This window comes from Hemitrygon akajei, chromosome 3, assembly GCF_048418815.1.
Source record: "Hemitrygon akajei chromosome 3, sHemAka1.3, whole genome shotgun sequence".
Classification (NCBI taxonomy): Eukaryota; Metazoa; Chordata; class Chondrichthyes; order Myliobatiformes; family Dasyatidae; genus Hemitrygon; species Hemitrygon akajei.
In genome coordinates, this window is record NC_133126.1 from 76,231,384 (window position 1) to 76,240,020 (window position 8,637).

An 8,637-nucleotide genomic window follows, 5' to 3' on the forward strand; every position below is an offset into this window, starting at 1 on the left:
GAAAATGCCAAACGTTTTTCCATTGTTCAAAAGAGATAATAGGGATTTCCTGGGAATAACAGACCAGTGAGTCACACGTCAGTGGTCAGAAAAAAAACTGAACAGGATTCTTGGGGACAGGAGTTTCAAACATTTGAAGAAGCATTGTCTTATTAGGAAAAGTCAGCTTGGCTGTGTTAGGGGCAAGGCATTCCTCACAAGCCTAACTGAGTTTTGAGGAGGTGACATACTGTAAAACAATTGATGAAGATAGAGTGGTGGATGTGGTGTATATGGATTTTAGTAAGGTGTTTGATAGGCCCACCCCCCCCCCCCCCCACCACACACAGTAGGTCACCTGAAGCTTGGGATCCATGGAAACTTGGCAACTTGGCTGTGTGGGTTTGCAATTATCTTGCCCTCTTCGGCAAATCCTAAAATTGAAGGCTGCAAATCAAGTGTTTACATACAAAGCTGAATAGCAACACTAGTTCAAGCTTGAGGCAGTATTTTCCGCAGTCTGTATGGGTCTCTCTAAAGTTTCCTCTAACTATTCAAAAGTTGCCAATCTTCAGTTGCTGACAACACAAATCCCATAATAATATCCGCAAAATAACTAGTGTAGTCCAATTAGCTCATCAAGCAGTAGCACATAATGCAAAAATCCAAAATTCCAATCACCTGACGCTGAAATCTTTTAAGTCAGCTTTACTGCCCCATGAGCAATACAAGTTCATCATTGTCTGTCAAAAAGTCTACAGTTATCTCCAGATAATGTTACTGTAACTACAAACAAAAACGTTGTTTGGTAACACACCATACAATGAAGTAATTATTAACCTCAGTCACTAACTTTACCTATAGAACAAGCTGACACTGCATTAAACAGTTATTTCAATGTATTTTTGTACAGTATACTTAAAGCTTCAGTGGATTACTTTCTACAACGACAAAGGTCACTTGACCCAGAGATGTGCCAGATATCAAGTGATCTCTCCTCCTTACAGCTCTCCTGCAACTTGTTCCACCTCAAATCAAATCCCTTCTATTTCCTTGTTGCCATTAACCTGCACTCAGATGTAATGCACAGTAGCAACTAACCTATCCACCTAACTTTCGAGAATCCCATGGGTATGGGTCACAGAGAGAATGTGTAAACTCACCGATAGCACTCAAAGTTAGGATCAAACCTGAGTGCTTTAAAAAAAAAATCAATGCTATAAGCTTTGAAGAGGTACCAAAACAAAAATACAATAAACCTCATTGAGAATATTATCCACATTTTAAAGAGGAACCATTAAAAAAAGGCTTACTGCTACAAAAAAAAACATATCTCCTGATATACTCTATCAAAACCCATGAAGAGTTTGAACACAGGCCTCTATCAAATTTCTGTACAATTTCCTCAGCTCAAAAGGAAAACCACCACTGCTTCTTTAGTATCATCACATTATTTGTTTGAGTTGTTAATACAGTGATTGAGGACAAGAGCTGAGGCTTTGGTCTGTCAAGTTTCAGTGAGAGAGGAATGAGCAGTTAAGATTCTCCTTGGAATAACTTCCTAATAGAGTAGCTGAGATGGCAGTTTAGGGAGTGATGTATAGGATGCAGGAGATCAGGGACACTGAAGATCTACACCCAGCTGCAGCTCCTGACTGACCACATTGAAGAACTGGAGCTGCAGTTGCAGTTGGATGTACTTGGGATTGTCCAGGATGCTGAGGGCATCGCAGGTAAGAGTCTCAGCGATATGGTCATTTCACACCTAAAATGCATGCAACATAGCTGGGTGACCACTAAGAAAGGTAGAGGAAGCAGGCAGTGCAGGATTCCCCACAGCCATTCCCCTCAGCAAAAAAAATGTATCTCTTTGGGTCCTACTGGAGGACGTGACCTATCAGGCACAGCAGCGGCCAGGTCAGAGGCACTGTGCCTTGACAGTGGAGGGTGAAGTCAGGATGTTCAATAGTAATATGATACTCAACAGTTAGGAGAAGAAATTCTGTAGCCAAAGAGAGATGTCAGGATGGTGTGCTGACTCCCAGTTGCCAAGGTCAAGGACTGTCTCAGTGTGGCTTCAGGACATTGTGAAGGGAGACGGTGGGCAGCCAGAGATCATGGTGCATATTGGCACCATTGCCACATGTAGAAAGGGGGATAAAGTCCTGCACAGTGGGTATAGTGAGTTAGGAAAGAAGCTGAAAAGCAGGTTCCTGAAGATACTAATAATCTGGGTTACTCCCCGTGCCACATGTTAGTCAAGACAAGAATCAAAATTTAGAACAGATAAATGAGTAGCTGAGAAACTGGGTGCAGAGGGCAGGGTTTCAGGTTCTTGGATTATTGGAACCTACTCTGGGGTCAGGTCAACCTGTCCAAGAGGGACTGGTTGCATCTTAACTGAAAGGGAACCAATATCCTTGTCAGGAAACACAAGAGTTTCTGCTGATGTTGGAAATCTGAGCAATGCTGTAGGAACTCAGCATATCAGGCAGCATTATGGAAAGAATAGCCGACATTTCGAGCCAAGGACATTCATCAGGACTGGAAAGGGACGTGGGCAGAAGCCAAAATAAGGTAGTGGGGGAGGGATAGGAGCTGGTAGGTGTTAGGCGAGACCAGGTGAGGGGGTGACATAAGAAGTGGAGGTATGGGAGATAACCAGTGGAAGAGGCCAAGGACTGAAGAAAGATAGGAAAGGACAGTGGGGAACCAGAGACAAGTGATGAGCAGGTCATGAGTGTGGGGGAAGAAAAGGGAGAGGGAGTCACCAGAATACAGAAATGACAAAAAAGGATGGGGGGGGGGGGCTTGAGAGTTATAAGGAAATCAGGTAAGAGCACAAGGAGGGAATTAAGAAAGCTAGAAGAGGCCATGGGAGGTCCTTGACAAGTGGAATTAAAGAGAATCCCAGGGCATTCTGTACCTACATCAAGAACAAGAAGATAATTGGGGAGCAGGTAGGACCACTCAACGATAAAGAGGGGGAATGTGTTCTTGGAGGCAGAGGATGTGAGTGAGATTGAGTATTTTGCATCAGTGCTTACCAAGAACAGTGTGGAGAACAGGAAGATCAGTGTGGAGTGTGCTAACTGCTACGGCATAAAGGAGGCAGTATTGGGTCTCCTAAAGAACAGTAAGGTAGTTAAATCCCCAGAGACTAATGGGATATAGCCCAGGTTATTGAGGGAAGCAAGAGATGAGATTTTTGGGGCATTGACCAATATTTTCATGTCCTCCCTAACCACAAGGTCCTAGAGGACTAGCAAATAGCTAATGTTGTTCTTTCATTCAAGGGAAATACATATAATCTTGTATAGGGACCACTGCTGTTGATGATGTATATAAATGACATAGATGTAAATGGGCAGATCAGTAAATTTGCAGATGATATAATGACGGGTGGTGTTGTAGATAGAAGACTGGCAAAGACAGTCTTACTGAAGGGTTTCAGCCTGAAACATCGACTGTACTTATTTCCATAGATACTGCCTGGCCTGCTGAGTTCTTCCAACATTTTGTGAGTGTTGCTGGTAAAGAATACCACAGGATATAGATGTTGCAGTCATGGGCAGAGAAATGGCAGACAGAGTTTAACCTCACCAAATGTGAAATGTTGCACCTTGGTAGGTCAAATGTAAACAGACAGTACAGTAAGTTATGAGCAGAGGGATCTTGGGGTCCAAATTCATTGTGGAATTAAAATGGGTAGCACTGGGAGATCCGGCTTCTTCTGGCCGACAGAGCATAGGTGCAGTCCGCCAGAAGAAGCAGGATCTCCAAGTGGCAACCCATTTTAATCCCCCATTCCCATTCTGATATGACTATCCATGGCCTCCTCTACTGTTGTAATGAGGCCACACTCGGTTTGGTGGAACAACACCGTACATTCCGTCTGGGTAGCCTCCAACTTGATGGCGTGAACATCGATCTCTTGAACTTCCAGTATTGCAACCCCCCCATCATTCCCCATCCCTTTTCCCCTCCCTCACCTCATCTCCTTGCCTGCCCATCGCCTCCCTCTGGTGGTGCTTCCCCCTTTTCTTTCTTCCATGGCCTTCTGTCCTCCCCTACTAGATACCCCTTCTCCAGCCCTGTATCTCTTTCACCAACTTCCCAGCTCTTTACTTCACCTCTCCCCCTTCCGATTTCACCTATCACCCTGTTTTTAGACAATAGACAATTTTCTCCCTCCCCTTCCTCCTCTACCTTTTAAATCTCCTCCTCACCCTATCTTCTCCAGTCCTGCTGAAGAGTCTTGACCCAAAACATCAACTGTATTCTTTTCCATGGATGCTGCCTGGCCTGCAGAGTTCCTTCAGCATTTTGTGTGTGTTGCTTGGATTTCCAGCATCTGCAGATTTGTTCTTGTTTGTGATATGGCATACTTGCCTCTCTTAGTCAAGACACTGAGTTCAAGAGTCTGGTTAGGACACATCTAGAGTATTGTATTCAATTCTGGCTGCAGTATTGGAAAAATGCTGAGGCTATGGAGAGAATGCATATGTGGTTTACCAGGATGCAGCCTGGATGAGAGACTGTGCTATAAGGAGAGGTTAGACAAACTTATCTTATCTTCTCTGGAGTGGAGGAGATCTGATAAAAGTTTATTATATTATGAGAGGCATAGATAGGATAAACAGCAAGTGTCATTTTCCCAGGGTTGACATGTCAAAAAGCAGAGGTAAGAGGGTGTAAAGTTCAAAGGAGATGTGCAAGGCCAGTTTTTCACACACACACAGAGTTGTGAGTGTCTGGACTGCACGTCTGCACTGCCTGGAGTGGTGGTAAAGGCATATACAATAAAGGTGTACAAGAGTGTTGTGTTCTTGGAAAGGTTCATGAACACAAATAAAAGAGAAAAGATATGGATACTCGGAAGGCAATGTTCACATCTTTCCACTTCCTACACATTCAAATGCCCAACTAGATTAATTTAGTTACTATTATATTTGGCACAACACTGTGGGCTGAAGAGCCTGATCCTGCTCTATACTGTTCTACATTATAAAAAAAGTGGTCCAAATCGTGACTCCTGGGAACATGAACAGTATTCCTGAACATTTAAAGCTGAAAGGGGAAGTTTATCTTTTAGTAAATAGCAGGGGTAATGCTAAGCTATTGGATGAGCGTTCTGTGCCAGCCAATTGCTGGAGTGCCCCACCTGCAGCTTACCAGATTTATCTTTCCCCCCTTATGCAAATATAGTATTTGCCACCCTCCAGAACTCTGACACTACCCCATTTCCAAGAAGAACTAGTAAAACGTAGTCAGAATCTATGCAACCACCATTCTTATTTCTCTCAACACATTTATATTCTAGTTGAGGCAGCTGACTTTCCCACTTTGATGGCTGCCAGCTTCTTCAGCAAATTCTCCTTTATCTTATACTTTCCAATTTACAGAGCTTCCTATATCAATGCTGTAACATTTCTTTTCCACTGAAGCCACATTCAATTAGCACTCTACCCATGCCCTTTGCATCCCCAAGATTATCTTTATTCCTAATCAAAATCATCCTTTCATTATTTATCTATTTGTAAGCATAAGAACATAAGAAATAGGAGCAGCAGTAAGCCATCTGGCCTGTCAAGCCTGCTCCGCCATACAATAAGATCATGGCTGACTTGACCATGGATTCATCTCCACCTACCTGCCTTTTCCCCATAATCCTAATTCCCCTACTATGCAAAAATCTATCCAACCTTATCAAGAATATATTTTCCAAGGTAGTCTCCAGTGCTTCATTAAGCAGAGAATTCCACAGATTCACCACTCTCTGGGAAAAGCAGCTCCTCATTTCTGTCCTAAATCTACTCCCCAGAATATTAAGGCTATGTCTGCCAGTTCTAGTCTCACCTACCAATGGTAACAACTTTCCTGCCCCTATCTCATCCCTTTCATAATTTCATGTTTCTGTAAGATCTCCTCTCATTCTTATAGATGGTAATGATGGTTGAGTTATCTGTAGCTGTGGATCCATTCTTGTATTTACTAATTACTCCTGCTTTACAAAATGCTTTCTATAGTTCTTGTATTCAATCTTATCATTTCTAATCTCACAACTGTCACTGGCTTGCTTTTTTGTATCTAATTTTAATCTCTACATTTTAAGCCATCCACAAAGCTTTAACCTGGGCAATCCTATTTAACCCTTTCCTTACTGTATCATTGAAAATCTTCAAACCATTTCATTTTCAAATTCCAACCCTCCCCCTTCCAATATATGAATCCCTAAAATCAGAGCATCTCAGAGTTGCATGGTTTTCTATTGGTTAGTAAATTATTGTATGCCGATTTGCTGCCAACCATTTTCCATCACTATACCCAAAATCAGAATTCAATCAGTTTACGAGAAACGAAGACAAAAGCAGTCTCTGCAATAGGATCACTGATGGAGTGTATTCAGACATCTTATTGTGCGTTGGCAAACAAAGCAACAATAGTGCTGAAAATCGAGCAGCGCTTTTGAAAGAAACGTCTTCTTCCCTTAATTTCTCCAACTAACCTCTCGCAAGTTTCTTAAAGTTGAATTAACGCAATAAATCACAAGTAATTTGAAGGCAGTTAAAGTAAGTGCACAATGTTTGTCCGTCTTTATAAGGGTGAATAGCATTAAAGTAATATGAACATGACTCGACGATGATAAATGAGATAAAAGGCACAACACACCCAAAGTTCCAGCGTCGGGCACCTTTCCCTGAGAACAGCAGCGCGGCGGACGCGGCCTTTCTCCAAATTGCTTCCTAATATTCCACGGGCTACTCCCGGTGCGTTCCCCCACCCTCGCCTTTCTAATTTCCCTGCCAATGCTGACCTGCAGCTACTTACTCCTCCCGGCCTAGGCCCGGACGGCCGGGACAAACTTCAAAAGCAGCCGGCCAAACTGATCCCAACTCTCGACTCTCGCCAACCTGTTGATGGGTGAGGGAAAGACTGCCTCCTCGGTGGCGGCCAACTCCGGAATTTCAACCGAGCGGGGCAGCAAGGTCGTCAAGCCTGATCACCTGGGCCTAGGATGTCGCCACCGTTCCCAGCTCCGGCTCCTCGCCGACTCCGGTGACTATCGGAGCGTCCAGGGACGGCGACTGCCCGCATCGAAACCAATCCTCCCCGCGCGTGCACGTGCGCGCGCACCTGCCCCTTCCTTGCTCGCTTGCGTGCGCGCCCACAGACACGGCAAAGTCAGCTTCCCCGCGCGCGCGCGCGCGCCTCCCCCACTTCATCCCGAATCCTGCTTCACCCCGAATCCCCTTTACTCATTGGCTGAACCGACCAAATGGAGGAGAGGGCGACCGTCGCCAAGCCAACCCCCGCCTTCAGGCTCCGAGACAAAGGAATTTCGGCGTCTCGCGCGCTCCCGTGCACACCATGAGGGCAAAGGTTAACCTGAGCCATGCCAGGAATGCCTTAGTGTTTTGCAATGCTGTGGAAGCAGAGGCGGGAACGGGAGGTGACAGGGAGGCAACAGGAACGTGGGAATCACAGCGCTTCTCTACTCAAACCATCTTTCTGCCTGAAAGTAGAGCACGCACAACCACACGCCCAGACTTTGCCTTGACTTCTCCCGTTCTGAACCACCCTCCGCGACTTTGCTTGTTGTGAAACTGCAAACAAACATTTGAAAGGTGCATTGGTCGTGAATTTCACATTTTCAGTCACCTTTCCTCCTATTATCTTAACAATGTTGACTATGGCACAATTCCAACCTCCCCCAACTCCGCTCTGTTCAAGTGCAATGACAAGCGAAGGAGAATGCTGTCACTGGAAACAACGTAAAAAGATCTTTCAAATATTTAGGTCAGTGATGGTCGAAATCCCGAAGGGAAAATTAATTTCGGCACTTGAACTAATAAAAAGAAAACCGTAGTGCAATCAAACAAAAAAAGTAGCGGGCGTGTTTACTTTCAATAATTTAGGTATTATTTCTAACCACTGGGAGTTTGTATCTCCTTGCACCAGCTGAATGTACTGTCTTGATTTGGGTAAATGCACTGCTTTCCCAGCACTCCTGTGCAATTTTCCCTTCTTTCATCAGGTTTAGTACGCAGCTCTTACTCGTGTAACTTCCTCTAGCCACCCCGAATTCCAGTTTCTGGGTGACATTTCTAACAATTGGAAACTGGGAACAAAGGTATTGTTATTGAATTTGTGATTTCCTTGTTTTAACATAGTATCTGTCCTGTTATGTTTCCTTCCCCTAAATGCGGTTTGTAAGTGAGTTGTACATATTTTTAAATGAAATCGGCAACTTATGTCTAATTTACGCTGTTCATTTTTTTTAAAAAACTATTACCAATTTCATATCCAACAATCAATCCTGAAGAAGTTAGAGGTTGTCATTGAAACCCCGCCCCCGGCAAATACGCGATTAATGTTTATTTATTAGAAGCTCATTGGAAATGTATCTACACGGCTATTCATTCAGCGAAATCGACACCCTTCAGCTGAACATACCAATGCGAAAGTAGCACAATAGTACACGAAATTCCATTGTGTAATTGCAGAACTATATGTTAAATTTTCTGGCTACGTTGTCTTCGCCTTTGTTATGGGCGATTTGATGAATTGTTTAGTGAACAGCGGAACATTTCTTCAGAGGCTCAGACGTGATGGACACAAAACAAAACTTCACTGTGATAACCAGAGCCAAAATTA

The 8,637-nt window shown here is 43.9% G+C and overlaps 1 protein-coding gene across 7 annotated transcripts in view; it reads right to left on the reverse strand.

Annotated features, from left to right (window-relative positions):
- LOC140725127 (protein PALS1-like) overlaps positions 1–7,142 on the reverse strand; it is an 86,437-nt gene extending 79,295 nt beyond the window's left edge. For 2 of the 7 annotated variants that reach the window (XM_073040163.1, XM_073040164.1), the window contains exon 1: positions 6,894–7,142. The gene's annotated coding sequence lies outside the window, so the exon portion shown is untranslated. Of the gene's footprint in view, positions 1–6,796 lie in introns of all 7 variants that reach the window. The other 5 variants (XM_073040160.1, XM_073040161.1, XM_073040165.1 and 2 more) reach the window with 3 other exon arrangements.
- Positions 7,143–8,637: the final 1,495 nt, after the last annotated feature.